Source organism: Megascapheus bottae, chromosome 7 (genome assembly GCF_031878675.1).
Source record: "Megascapheus bottae isolate mThoBot1 chromosome 7, mThoBot2.hap1, whole genome shotgun sequence".
Lineage (NCBI taxonomy): Eukaryota > Metazoa > Chordata > Mammalia > Rodentia > Geomyidae > Megascapheus > Megascapheus bottae.
In genome coordinates, this window is record NC_143515.1 from 39,198,025 (window position 1) to 39,212,210 (window position 14,186).

General features: G+C 41.9%; 1 long non-coding RNA gene across 1 annotated transcript; it reads left to right on the forward strand.

Annotated features, from left to right (window-relative positions):
• Positions 1 to 142: 142 nt before the first annotated feature.
• On the forward strand, positions 143 to 7,462 carry LOC150060665 (uncharacterized). Its single transcript, XR_016536241.1, has 3 exons — positions 143 to 610; positions 2,046 to 2,188; positions 7,298 to 7,462. It is a non-coding gene; the product is annotated as an uncharacterized LOC150060665 (long non-coding RNA).
• Positions 7,463 to 14,186: the final 6,724 nt, after the last annotated feature.

Sequence of the window (14,186 nt, forward strand, 5' to 3'; positions counted from 1 at the left end):
TTCTTCTCCCTCCCCCCCAACCGGAAGTGACCGCCCTGCCCCGCCCGCCATTTAGCACACAGCCCTGTGCCGAAGGGGCGGGACGGAAGGCAGAAAGCGGAGATCGACAACTCTGGTGTCCAATAAGAAGAAGATCATCCGGGTGAGACGTCACGGATGCCGCGCCCGAATATCCTTATAGCCCTGCTTCCGGCACTCTGTCTGGTGTTAATGGCGGCTGTAATCGGGCGGGGGGAGGGTCTGGGATTAAGGATGCGGCGTCCTGGACTCCCGAAGAGGTTGGCAGGTGAAGCACACGGTGCGTGATGCGAGGTGGCCGAGGAATGCGGAGGGCCGAGAGCAAACCTGTCATGGAGCCGAGCTCGGTGCGCCTGGTTTCCAGGCCCTGTCAGGGAACAGACAGGCATTTCCACTCGCCTCTCCCAGGAGCTCCTTGCTGCTACACCTCTCACGTGGACGTGACTGCTTGATCACAGAGCTTCAGTTTGAAATCAGGAAACCAGCGTGTCAAATCTGGCCCCGCGAATCCAAAGTAACCTCTACCCATGGCATGGAGAAGGCGCTTTTCTCTCTGTGGGCGGTGTTGATGATAAAATTCTGTGCAATAGTGGTAACCAGTATTAATTTAATTGCATTTTTCAGGACATATGATTCTTTTTATCTATAATTGCGCTACTGTTATTTTTTTTTTTAATCGCTTGGCAGGCTTCTTCTCAGGCCTTAAGATCCCGCATGTTTCTGAAGGCCTGTGAAACCCTCAAGGAGTTCTTTACTCCCAGTCTTTGCTATCACTCTGCCATGGGCATATGAATAAGAGTATTGTGCTTATTATAGTCACTTACGTATTAGATAAATGACATATAAAACGTTTTATCGTTTTTGAGACGCAAGAATTAAAATCATTCCTTCTACGCAACTGTTACACATATGACATTTAAAACAAAACTTGGATCATGAACTCCTAATTTTATCTTTTTTTTTTTTTTTTGCCAGTTCTAGGGCTTGAAGTCAGGGCCTGGGCACTACCTTTGGACTTTATTTTGCTCAAGGCTAGCGCTCTGCCACTTGAGCCACAGCACCACTTCCGGCTTTTTCTATGTGTGCCCTACCAGGGCTTCTGAATGCTAGGTGAGCACTCTACCACTAGGCCAAACTCCCTGCTTGTCTTCTTTTCATAATATAGAAGCCTCTCGATTTCTACATTATTCTTTTATTAACCAATGGTTCAAACCTTTCTAAAGGTGTAGAGTACTCTAAGTCTAATTGTATATGGATCCCAATGCATAAAATAGAGCTAAAAAAAATAATAAAGCTGGTGTGAGGAGTGTGACCTAGTGGTAGAGTGCTTGCCTAGTATGCATGAAGCCCTAGGTTCCATTCCTCAATACCACATACGCAGAAAAAGCCGTAAGTGGTGCTGTGGCTCAAGTGATAGAGCACTAAACCAAAAGTAGAGATGGGCTCAAGTGGTAGAGTGCTAACCTTGTGCAAAAAAGCTCAAGGATAAGTACCTAGGCCCGGAATTTGAACCCCCAGGGTCTACACACACAGAATGCCACAATGGGAAAATATTTGCCAATCATGTATATAGTAGGAAAGTTGTATCCAGAATAACATTTCATGAGACATATTGGGGGCCGGGAGTTTGGCCTAGTGGTAGAGTGCTTGCCTAGCATGCATGAAGACCCAGGTTCCATACCTCAGGACCACATACATAGAAAAGTCAGAACTGGTGCTATGGCTCAAGTGGTAGAGCACTAACTTTGAGGAAAGCCCAAGGACAGTACTCAGGCCCTGAGTTCAGTCCCCAGGACTTGCAAAGAAAAAAAAGAAAAGACAAATTGTCTAATATTAAAATAGTCAAATATATTGGGTATTTTTTACCAACCCGACTTATGAATGGCTAATAAGCATATGAAAAAATGTTTCTCATTTAATCAGTAGGTAAATGCACTATATAATGTATATACACACATATAAAACTGGTAAGCAAATATTTTACTATCTGATTTCCTGAATTAATTTGACATTTTGTCTGCTTTTAGATGCTCTAGGTGTTAACTTTCTATGGCTATGACAAACTTTTTGCAGAAACAGCTTAAAAGGAAGAAGTTCATTTTGGTTCATGGTTTCAGAGATTTCAGTTCATGATCTCTTGATTCCACCACTGGGGGTCCTATCATGAAGGGTATGTTGGAAAGAACTACTCGTATCATAGTAACTATGAAGTAGAGTGGAAGGGAAGAGCAGGGAATGAGGTCAGGGACAAAATATACCTTCAGAGGCCTGTCTCCAGTGAATGACTTCCTCTAAATAGGCCCTAACTCTGAGTAGCTCATCCAGTCATGAACTCATAAGATTGAATCCCTCAGGATGCAATCATTGCATCCCTGAACTCTTGCATTGGATACTAAGCTTTCAACACATGAGCCCCCAAGGAACATTCCAGGTCCACACCTTCACCATGATTCTCTGTGTACATAATTGCATCCCAGAACTGGAGGAAAATGACTCCAAAGAATTATTGTGTATTAAACATTCTAATAGCTTTGAATTATTTCCATATAACCAATTATTATCTTAATCTTTTCACTGTGGAGATTGCACATGCATATAGAGTACAAAGTATAATTAGACTTATTGGTATAATGTATTCTTCACATTAATTAGACCCTGGGTTTTATCCCCCATACTATATACACATACACAAAAAGTATAGCCTCAAGAGTGTCATGTGCCCATCTCCTATGTTCAGTAGCCATCAACTTTCTGCCAAGTTTGTATCATTAGTCTACATCTATTTTTGCTTTTATTTTTATTTTTCCAAGACAGTTCTTGCCATTTCCCCAGGCTGGTTTCAAACCCATGGCCTCAAAGGATCCTCTTGGATGAACCTCCCAAGTAGCTAGAATTACAGGTATTTGTCACCATGTACAGCTTGTTGTTCTTGCTTGCTGGAGTATTTTAAACTTATCTGAAGCATCGTACTCTTTTTAAATACTTTAGTATAGATGAAAAAATTTAAGGGGCCGGGAGTTTAGCCCTGTGGTAGACTGCTTGCCTCGCATGCACGAAGACTCGTTTTAAACAATTCTGATAACATTATTATAGCCAACAAAATTGATAGCAACAAAATTATGATTCAATCATAATCCTGTTTTTCCCAGTTGTCTCGAAAATTTCCTTTATGCTTTTTTAAATAGGATTTTAACAAGTTTTTTTAAAAAAATTGTTATTTATAAGGGTTATGTATAGAAGGGTTACAGTTACATAAATCAGGTAAAGAGTATATTTATTTTTAGACTGTCACCCCTTCCCTTGCATTCCCCCAGTTTTTCCTCTCATCCTAGTTAATTTTCAACGTAGTGTTTAGTAAGTACCATTTAAACAAGGTTTTCAAATTATGTTTGGTTTGTATGTTTCTTTAGATTATTTTAGATTGTAACATTTCCCTCTGTCTCTTTTTTTGTCTCCCTTTTTTTTAATACTATTTTTGTTGTTGAAGATTAGCTCATTTGGCCTATAGAATTTCTCATATTGATGAAGCCCTGGGTTTGATTCCTCAGTACCACATAAACAGAAAAAATCCAGAGGTGGCACTGTGGCCCAAGTGGTAGAGTGTTAGCTTAGAGCATATAGAGAGGCCCAGGCCCTGAGAGAGAGAGGGGGGGGAGAAAGAGAGAGGGGGAGAAAGAGAAAGAGAGAGGGAGGGAGGGAGGGAGGGAGAGAGAGGGAAAGGGAGGGAGAGAGGGAGAGAGGGAGAAAGAGAGAAAGGGAGAATTTCTCACATTGTAGACTTGGCTGAATGTATCTACATTTCTCTTTCCTCTAACTTCCATGTTCTTTATAAACTAGTAATTACATTTAGAACTGTGACTAGATTTAGTTTTATTATTTTGGCAAGAATATTCATGAGAGGGCCAGGAGTGGTAGAGTTCTTTTCTAGCATGCATGAAAATCTGGGTTTGAAAAAGCCTAGAAAAAGCCAGAAGTGGTGCTGTGGCTCAAGTGGTACAGTACTAGCCTTAAGGAAAGCTCAACAATAGAGTTCAGGCCCTGAGTTCAGTCCCCAGGACAGGCAAAAAAAAAAAAAAAAAAAATACTCATGAGAAGTTAGCATGGTTTTCTTTTGCTTTTTTTTGTTTTATTTTTGGTCAGCCCAGCTTTGCTTTGCTTTTGCATAATATTTAGAGAATGTGACATCTGGGTATACCACATTTAGTGATACTAAGATTATTCAGTGGATTCTGGTGTTATCAAATGATTTATTACAGAGTTCTTCAAAAACTTGTCCCTTAATTTTAACAACCAGTAATTATCACCTGATTGAGCCAAAAACATGATAAAGTACAATTTCTCTGACCTATTTCTCATTTCCAAGCTGATAGGCTTTGACCTAATTAGTCACTGCAGTTGCTTTTGAATAGAAGAATAATAATTTTGAAACTACTTTAATGACTTCTTTCCAGTCCCAGAGTTTGAAATCAAAGCCTCAAGCAAGTGATGCTTGTGTTCTTCCTCTTGAGCCATGCATCTAGTCCAGCTTTTTGCTAGTTATTTTGAAGATGGAATCTTACAAGTTTTTGGTTTATGTGTGTCACCTGGCCTTAAACCTTGATCCTCAAGACAGGATTATAGATGTGAGTCACTGGTGCCCTTCTTAGTTAGTGGTTTTTCAAAATAAAAAGTCAGCTGGGTGCGGTGGCTCATGTCTGTAAAATCCTAGCTATTCAAGAGGCTGAGATCTGAGGATCAAAGCCAACCTGGGCACTAAAGTCCTGTGAGATTCTTATCTCCAGTAGATTCTTATCTCCAGTTAACCAGCAGAAAACCGGAAGTGGTGCTGTGACTCAAGTAATAGAGCGCTAAGCCTTGAGCTGAAGAGCTCAGGGACAGCACCCAGGCCCAGAGTCCAAGCCCCACCAAAAAAAAAAAACCAAAAAACTAACAAAAAATGGTTCAAAGCTCTGTACATTAAAAACTAAAGAATAAGCCGGGCTTAGTGGCTCACACCTGTAATCCTAGCTACTAAGGAAGATGAGATCTGAGGATCAAGATTCAAAGCCAGCCCAGGCACTAAGGAAGGTGCCACTCTTAACCTTTAACCACTAGAAAACAGGAAGTGGGGCTGAGGCTCGAGCGGTAGCCTTGAGCTCAAGAGCTCAGGGACCACGTCCAGGCCCAGAGTTCAAGCCCCATGATCCAAAAAAAAAAAAACCCAAAAAACTAAAGAATACCCTAATGTGATGAACATGACTATAATTTAGAGGATCATGAGTTAAAGACCAGCTACATTGAAGATTCTATCATAAATAACCTTAGAAGGAAATGTAGGTGTGAGTTTTTATTACTTCCAATAAGACAATTTCTTTCTTCCTTTTTTTTTGGTGCCGGTCTGGACCTGAAATTTGCTCAAGACACTGTACGTGTGTGTGTGTGTGTGTGTAGTGTGTGTAGTGCAAGCTGGTATCTTAAGCCTGTAATCCTAGCTATTCTGGAAGCTGAGATCAGGAGAATAGTGGTTCAAAACTAGTATGGACAAAAAAAAGTCATGAGCTGGGCACCGTGGCTCATGCCTGTAATCCTAGCTACTCAAAAGGCTGAGATCGGAGGATCAAAATTCAAAGCCAGCCTGGGCACTAAAGACCAAGAGACTCTTATCTTCAGTTAATCACTAGAAAAGGGGATATGGGGCTGTGGCTCAAGGGCTAGGGTGGTATCCTTGAGCAGAAGAGCTCAGGGACAGCTCCCAGGCCCAGAATTCAAGCCCCATGATCCACAAAATAAATAAATAAAATCATGAGACCTCTTCTCATCTCAGCAAGTAAAAACAAAATTGGGTGTGCTAGAAAAAAAAAACAACTTTTATTCTAGGGCTAGGATGCAGCTAAGTGGCAAAGTGCTTGCCTAGCAAGTACAACATCTCTTGGGTTTGATCCCCAGTACCAAAACAGGAAAGACAAAAAAGTATAGTTTAAAAAACAACAACAACAACAACAACAAAACTTCTATGCTAGCTCCCTGAAAAGCATGAATAGGATTGTAGTATAGGCCTGTCCAGGCAGATACAACACTTTCCACAAAATAAAGCGAAAAGCATTGGGGGTATGGTTCAAATGATACTTGTCTGGAAAAAAAAAAGTACATTCAACATTTTTTTGTTGTTAAACGACAAGTGACAAACTATTTTTTTCCTGTATTCATACAGAAACTTGTAAACAAATGATCACAGCCAGAAAGTACCAACAACAGAATACTTGTGGACAAAGAGAATGCAGCATATCCATAGAGTAGTATTCAACAGTAGGTGAATATGATACTGGTACATGCCACACCATAGATGAACCTCAAAAACATGCTAAGGTAAAGAAGCTAGCCAGCTTCCTGTGAATATAACAAAATGGCCACAATAGCTGTCAAAAATTTCCTGGTCACTGGCTGTAATAACATTATGGCTGATGAAGAAACTGAGAAGTTACCTAACTTTCCTAAAGTGACAAAGCCAGTCAAGCCCATCCTGTCCTGCTGTGGCCTCTGTATTCTTAACCCCTGCACAGCATGCCTCCAGCGGTGGAACTGGAGCCTGCATCACCACTCACCAGGCATCAGCCATCATTCCCAAGGGAGGACAGACTAGAAAGTGCACTGGAAAGTACTGTGCTTGAACTAAACATATCACATACACTCTTCATTTTGAGCTGACAGTCAATGAAAATCATTGCTCTTTCTTTTAAATGTCCTTCATCTATACTGTACAATTTCATCTTTTTTTTTTTCCCTGTGGGCCTGGGCTCTGTCCCTGAGCTCTTTTTTTGCTCAAGGCTAGAGCTCTACCAATTTGAGCCATAGCACCACTTCCGGTTTTCTGGTGGATAACTGGAAATAAGAGTCTCACAGACTTTCCTGCCAGGATTGGCTTCAAACCATGATCTTCCGATCTCAGTCTCCTGAGTTGCTAAGATTATAGGTGTAAGCACTAGTGCCCAGCTACAATTTCATTTTAAATCTAAAGTGGGCTTTTTTTGGTTGTTGTATTTTGGTTTCTTTTATCTTTTTTATTTGAAACTTTAATTGCAGCATGTTGAGATACAAGTGCCGGTATTAGGCCTCGAACTCTAGGCTGCTCTTGCTCTCACCTAGCCTCTTCCAGATAGAAGAGTCTAGAAAACTCTAGTCAGAGGAATGAAATCAGATGTAATGTAAGTCATTTTTAGAAGCGCCTTTAAAAAGAAGAAACTTGCTCTTCTTTGTCATCTCCCCACTCCTAACCTCAGCACTTCCTCCTTCCTGCTGCCAGGGATGTGGAAATGCTAGATACAGCAAGCAGAATGTAGGAGGAAACAGAAGGTGCATAATGAGGGGGGCAGATAACAAGACACAAGAGGCCAGATCCAGAACCCTGTTACTGTAAAGTGCCACTCAGCCCGAGTGCTTCCCAACAAATGACATGTATGTAGCAAAGAAATATGCACAGATTTTCTTCTTGTTTAATCTCATCTTGATGGATTGTTCCTTTTAATATTATGAAGTATGAGGTCTCCTATAATTTTGTTTCTTCTAATTTTGGTTTGAAATCTGTTTTGTTAGACATGAGTATAGTTATTTCTGCTTTGGACTCCATTTGATTACTACTCTGCTTTAGACTCTATTTGATTAGAAAATCTTTTGTTGGCCAGCAGTTTGTCCTGGTGGTAGAGTGCTTGCCTAGCATAAATGAAGACCCAGGTTCGATTCCTCAGTACCACATACATGGGGGAAAAAAAGGCAGAATTGGTATGGCTCTGGTGGTAGAGTTCTAGCCTTGAGAAAGCCCAAGGAGAATGCTCAGGCCCTGAGTTCAAGTCCCAAGACTGGAAAAAAAAATATTTTGTCATCTTACTGGAGTTTTTTTTTAATCCTCCTCCTCTTCCCTCCTTCCCTTATTCCTCCTCCTCCTCCCTTTTTTTGTGCTCTCTTGCTCACCAGTGGCACTCTACCAATTGAGCCATACCTCTACTTTCAGCTTTCTAGTAGTTAACTGGAGTTAAAACTCTCTTCGGGGGCTGGGAATATGGCTTAGTGGTAGAGTGCTTGTTTAGTATGTATGAAGCCCTGGATTCGATTCCTCAGTGCTACATAAACAGAAAAGGCTGGAAGTAGTGGTGTGGCTCAAGTGGCAGAATGCTAGACGAGCAAAAGAAGCTCAGGGACACTGCCCAGGCCCTGAGTTCAAGCCCCAAACACACACACACACACACACACACACACACACACACACACACACACCAAAAAAGCACAAGAAACGAGCAAAGCAGCAGTATTTATGAACCTACAAGTACTTAGCTCTTCTTGAGTAAGAGATAAGCAAGCAGATACAGCCCTGGCCTTGGTTAAGTCCAGAAATCTTACATGAAAGCCCTACCTCAAATAAGCTAATAAGCAAGTATAGGTATGGTTTTAAGTAATATCTTGAAGGAAATGAGCTGTTGGTTAGCAAAAGGAGTAAGGCAGTGGACTTGGGGGAAATGACTCATGCTGGTGGATGAAGAGTGGAAAACCTGGATGAGAGACAGGAGCCTCGTGGGGGTTTGCAGGGGTTTTGTCCTTCATTCCAAGTACAATAAGAACCCATTGATGAGTGTATTTCAAGATGAGCCCAGGAATGGCCAAGGAATTGCAAGTGCTTGCAAAATTGATTTCCTTGGTGTGTGGGCTACATAAGGAGTCAGTGAGGAGAGAGCTCTGCAAGATAGAGGACAGCAGACCTTGAAGCTGTAAATGCATCTCCCTATAATACCATGCTTATCATTCTGCCCTGTTGATAAACATACTTTGTCCTTGCTGGAAGCTAGGTTCTTGTCCTGACCTCTGAAGTTTATAAAGTCCAACTGAGCCCTGGATTTCTTTTTCTTTCTTCCTTTCTCTTCTTTCTTCCTTTCTCCCCTTTCTTTCTTCCTTCCTTTATTTCTTTTTTTGTGGGTCATGGGACTTTAACTTTGGGCCTGGGCACTGTCCCTGAGCTCTTTAGCTCAAGACTACCACCCTGCCCCTTGAGCCACAGCCCCCCTTCCCCTTTTCTACTGATTAATTGGAGATAAGAGTCTCTGGGTCTTCCGTGGCTTTGAACTGCAATCCTCAGATCTCATCCTCCTGAGTAGCTAGGATTACAAGAGTGAGCCACTGCACCCAGCTTTTTCTTTTGTTTTCCTAGTCTGGGGCTTGAACTCAGGGCCTGAGCACTGTCCTTGGGTTTTCTCATAGATAGCACTCTACCACTTGAGCCACAGCACCACTTTTAGGTTTTTCTATGTATGTGGTACTGAGGAATTGAACCTAGATCTTCGTGCATGCTAGGCAAGCACCCTACCACTAGGCCAAACTCCTGGCCCCTAAGCCCTAGATTTCTAGTCCTTCCTGACACTCCTCCCCTACCTGAGAGTTCCATTACAATTGAATGCATCCACTCCCTACCCCTCATGATCCCTCCCAATTTTCCATCTTGTTCATTCTAGTCCCGCCTCCTGTAATCAATCTTAGAATTAGGAATGAACAATTGAATTTGTCACAACCTTCTCTGACCTTCCCTCCACAACTGTTTTTCTCCACCCTGCCCAAACTTCTACTGCTGGCTTGTCCTGATTTTGGTGCCAAAAATATCAGTGTGTATGTGCTAATATTCTCACCCTTCCCAGTTACCCTCTTGACTGTGCCAGAGCTGAGGGCTTTCCCTCCTGCTGGCTGGTGCTTCTGCCTCTTTTCTGCTTTCCTGTCTGTGACTGGGGTTCATCTCCCCAGCAAAGCTGCTTTCTCAGGTGTTCTCATCTGTCTCCACCAGGCTGGCTGTCGCTCTGTTTCCCATTTGCAGATGTCGGCGCTAGAATTCTTAAGGTTCTGATTTTCCCTGTTTCTGCTCTCTGTCATACTCTTGGATTTTGTAGGCTTTCTTTCTTTGTTATTTCCTCTCAGGTTAATCCCTTTTGGATACTATGTAAAAACAAGAGCCTTCACTGCACCAAGAGCATGCTTCCTGTCATTTCCAATAGTCTTCCCAGAGCCCATTAGTCAGTACATGCTTTCCCATCCATTGGTTACCAGAATCAATGAGGTGCAGAGGGAAAATTCCTCAAAAGAGAAGAGGCCTGGGGCTGGGAGTTTGGCCTAGTGGTAGAGTGCTTGCCTGCCTAGCATGCACGAATACCTGGGTTCGATTCCTCCGTACCACATACATAGAAAAAAGCTGGAAGTGGTGCTGAGGCTCAAGTGGTAGAGCTCTAGCCTTGAGAAAGTCCAAGGACAGTGCTCAGGCCCTGAGCCCAAGCCCAAGACTGGCAGCAAAAAAAAAAAAAAAAAGAGACGAGGCCTCTGCTTGGACCTTGGGTGAGGGTACATTTAATAACAGGTATACCTTCAATGTACTAATATTACAGGTATTTAATGATAAAAAGGTAGGGGCTGGGAGTTTGGCCTAGTGGTAGAGTGCTTGCCTAGCATGCACAAAGACCCGGATTCGATTCCTTGGTACCACATACATAGAAAAAAAACAGAAATGGTGCTGAGGCTCAAATGGTAGAGCTCTAACCTTGAGAAAGTCCAACGACAGTGCTCAGGCCCTGAGCTCAAGCCCACGACTGGCAAAGAAAAAAAAAAGTAGATTGGGGTTTGGCTCGAATCCACCTTAGGATAAGTGTTCCCCTTTGTTCTGACACCTTGTCTCTTTTTTCATTCTTGCTGTGACAGTTTTCTTAATTGAGTCCAGAGATTTCAAGATAGGCCTGCCTATTAAATTTGGGTCATTGTTACATAGATATTTAAGCGTTTGTTTAAACAAGGAGTCTACCAGATGCTCCCTTCAAGGCAGCTGTCAGTCCTTGAAAAATAACTTTCTTTTCTTTGCAGGCATGTTTTATGTTCAGAGGAGAAATTTCCCCTCAAAGATAAGTGTCTTTCTTTAATATACTTCTGTTCATTTCCCAGAGTTCACTCATTATATGGATAAGTAGCTAAAGTAAGAGGAGGACTTTTTCCTTTTTTTTTTTTTTTTTTTTTTTTGCCAGTCCTAGGCTTGAGCTCAGGGCCTGAGCACTGTCCTTGGACTTTCTCAAGGCTAGAGCTCTACCACTTGAGCCTCAGCACCACTTCTGGCTTTTTTTCTATGTATGTGGTACCAAGGAATCGAACCCGGGTCTTCATGCATGCTAGGCAAGCACTTTAACCACTAGGCCAAACTCCTGGCCCGACTTTTTCCTTTTTAAAGTTTTTTGTTGTTGTTGTTAATATTTACTAAAGATCGGGCTAGGAGTTTGGCCTAGTGGTAGAGTGCTTGCCTAGCATGCAGGAAGACCCAGGTTCGATGCTTCAGTATCACATACATAGAAAAGAGCTGGAAGTGGTGCTGTGGCTCAAATGGTAGAGCTCTAGCCTTGAGAAAAGTCCAAGGACAGTGCCATTCCCTGAGTTCAAGCCCCAGGACTGGCAAAAAAAAAAAAAAATATTTACTAAGGGTTGTAGCTTATTAAGGTAGTATAAGTCTTAGGAAGGACAGCAGTGCTCGTAATACCTACTTATTAACACAGTGTTTATCTCTGAATTCTGGCTGCATTTCCAGTCTTTTCCTCTGATCTATACTGCCTTATTTCTGGAATCATTTTGTCATTGCATTCCTTGTTTTCCCTTCCTTCTTTACAGATTTTACAGCTCTTGATCTCTCTCTCTCTCTCTCTCTCTCTCTCTCTCTCTCTCTCTCTCTCTCCTTTCTCTCTCTCCTCTCTCTCTTTCTCTTTCTTAGTTTGGATTTACACTGGCGCCATGGAAGAACTCCTAAAGTTGAAGAACAATATAAAATAACTACAAAAGAGAAAAACATTATTTACTTCGAATGATTTTTTGAGCATCCATTTTGGAGTACATTATAAAAGAAAACTTACATAAATTTTCAAATGTTACTGGACTCAAAGGAAGTGATGTAAATGATCATAAGAAAAAAGCTCACATAAAATACAACCAAATTGTTAACTCTGAAATTATAGCCGTTGAGCTAGGCACCAGTGGTTCAGGCCTGTAATCCTAGCCACTCAAGAGGCTGAGATCTGAAGATGTTGGTTGAAGCCAGCCTGGATAGGAAAGTCTATGAGACTCTTCTCTCCAATTAATCAGAGAAATCCAGAAGCGGAGCTGTGGCTAAAGTAGCAGAGCATTATCCTTGAACAAAAGGAGCTCAGGGACAGTGTCCAGGCTGAGTTCAACAAGAAAAAGAAAGAAAAGAAAGAAAAAGGAACCAAGCTGGGCACAGTGATATACACTTGTAATCCCATCACTTAAGAGACTGAAGGGGCTGGGAGTTTGGCCTAATGATAGTCTTTGCCTAGGATGCACAAAGACCCGAGTTGGATTCCTCACATACATAGAAAAGGCCAGAGGTGGTACTGTGGCTAAGTAGTAGAGCTCTCACCTTGAGAAAGCCCAAGGACAGTGCTCAGGCCCTGCATTCAAGCCCCATGATCCACACACACACACACAAAAAAATAGTATAAATTGGGCCAGGAGTTTGGCCTGGTGATAGAGTGCTTGCTTACATGCATAAGGACCCAGGTTTGATTCCTTGGCACCACATACATAAAAAAGCCAGAAGTGGTGCTGTTGCTCAAGTGGTAGAGCACTAGCCTTGAGGAAAGCCCAAGGACAGTGCTCAGGCCCTGAATTCAGTCTCCAGCACTGGCAAAAAGAGAAGGGGGGGGGGGGGAGAGAGACTGAAGTAGAAGGATCAAACATTAGAAGTCACCTGGAGCTATCTAGTGAGACCTTTTGATCTACAAAACAGTTCAAAGATAAAACAGAGAAAAAAATAAAAAATTTAAAAATGTGAGTTTTGGGGGTTTTTTTTTGGGGGGGGGGGTTGGTCACGGGGCTTGAACTCTGAGCGTGGGTGCTATCCCTGAGCTCTTTAGGCCCTAGCCCTTCAGCCACAGCACCACTTCCTGTTTTCTAGTGGTTAATTGGAGATACTTTCACTGTCTTTAGTGTCAGGCTGGCTTTGAACTGCAATCCTCAGATGTCAGCCTCCTGAGTAGCTAGGATTACAGACGTGAGCCACCACACCCAGCAATAGTTTTATTTTTTTCAGACTTAAATGGAGACTTAAAATACCCTTTTTTAGCAACTACAGTCATTTTTATAATACACTTATATGTAAAGTATATGGTAAAATAATTTTCTTTGAGCTTGTTTCTAAGTCTTTTGTTCATGGAGTTGTGTTTGAAGTGAAAATGACTTTGAAATCAATATGGTATCAGATTTACAAAGACAAAAATGTGGTTAGGTAAGAAAAGAAAAAGAAGAAAAAATGATTAAGTGGAAAAGTTTTCATTATGAAAACTTTTAATAGTCTTGCTGCTCAAACACCATCCAGGACCAAATAATCGTTTGTCAGAGCTTCTTGTAGTTTTTTGTTTTTTGCCTGTCCTGGGGCTTGGATTCAGGGCCTGAGCACTGCCCTTGGGCACTCCTCAAGGCTAGCACCACTTCTAGCTTTTCCTGTGTATGTGGTAACCCGGGTCTTTATGCATGCTAGCAAGCACTCTACCACTGGGCCAAACTCCTGGCTGCTTCTTGTAGTTTTTAAGGTAAGTTTACAATTCAAGGACTTTTCTTTGTTATTGAAACTATTTCAAAATGAACTATTATAATTTTTTTTTGCTAGTTGTGGGGCTTGAACTCAGGGTCTGAGCACTCTCCTTGGGCTTTTCTCAAGGCTAGCACTATGCCACTTGAGCCACAGCACCACTTCCAGCTTATTTTTTTCTATGTATGTGGTACCAAGGAATCTAACCTGGGGCTTTGTACATGCTAGGCGAGCACTTTACCACTAGGCCACACTCCTGGTCCTTGTTGAATATCTTTAAGAGAACCAACTTTTTATATATATATATTTTTTTTATTGTAATTAATAGAAGGGTTACATGATATTTGCCAGATAAATGGTGCCTTAATTCCCACACATTGATACCCTTTCACATGTCATGGTCCCCATTTCCCTTTCCCCCTCCCCCACCCCTCATCTTGTAGAACCAACTTTTGATGTTTTTATTTCTTCTCTTATTTTCTAGTTCATTTGTATAAACGCTAATCTTTGTGCTTTCTTTCCTTATTCAGACTTTTGGTTACTTTGCTGGTGTCTCCTGTCTTAAAACAGAAGCTTAGGGTACTTACTT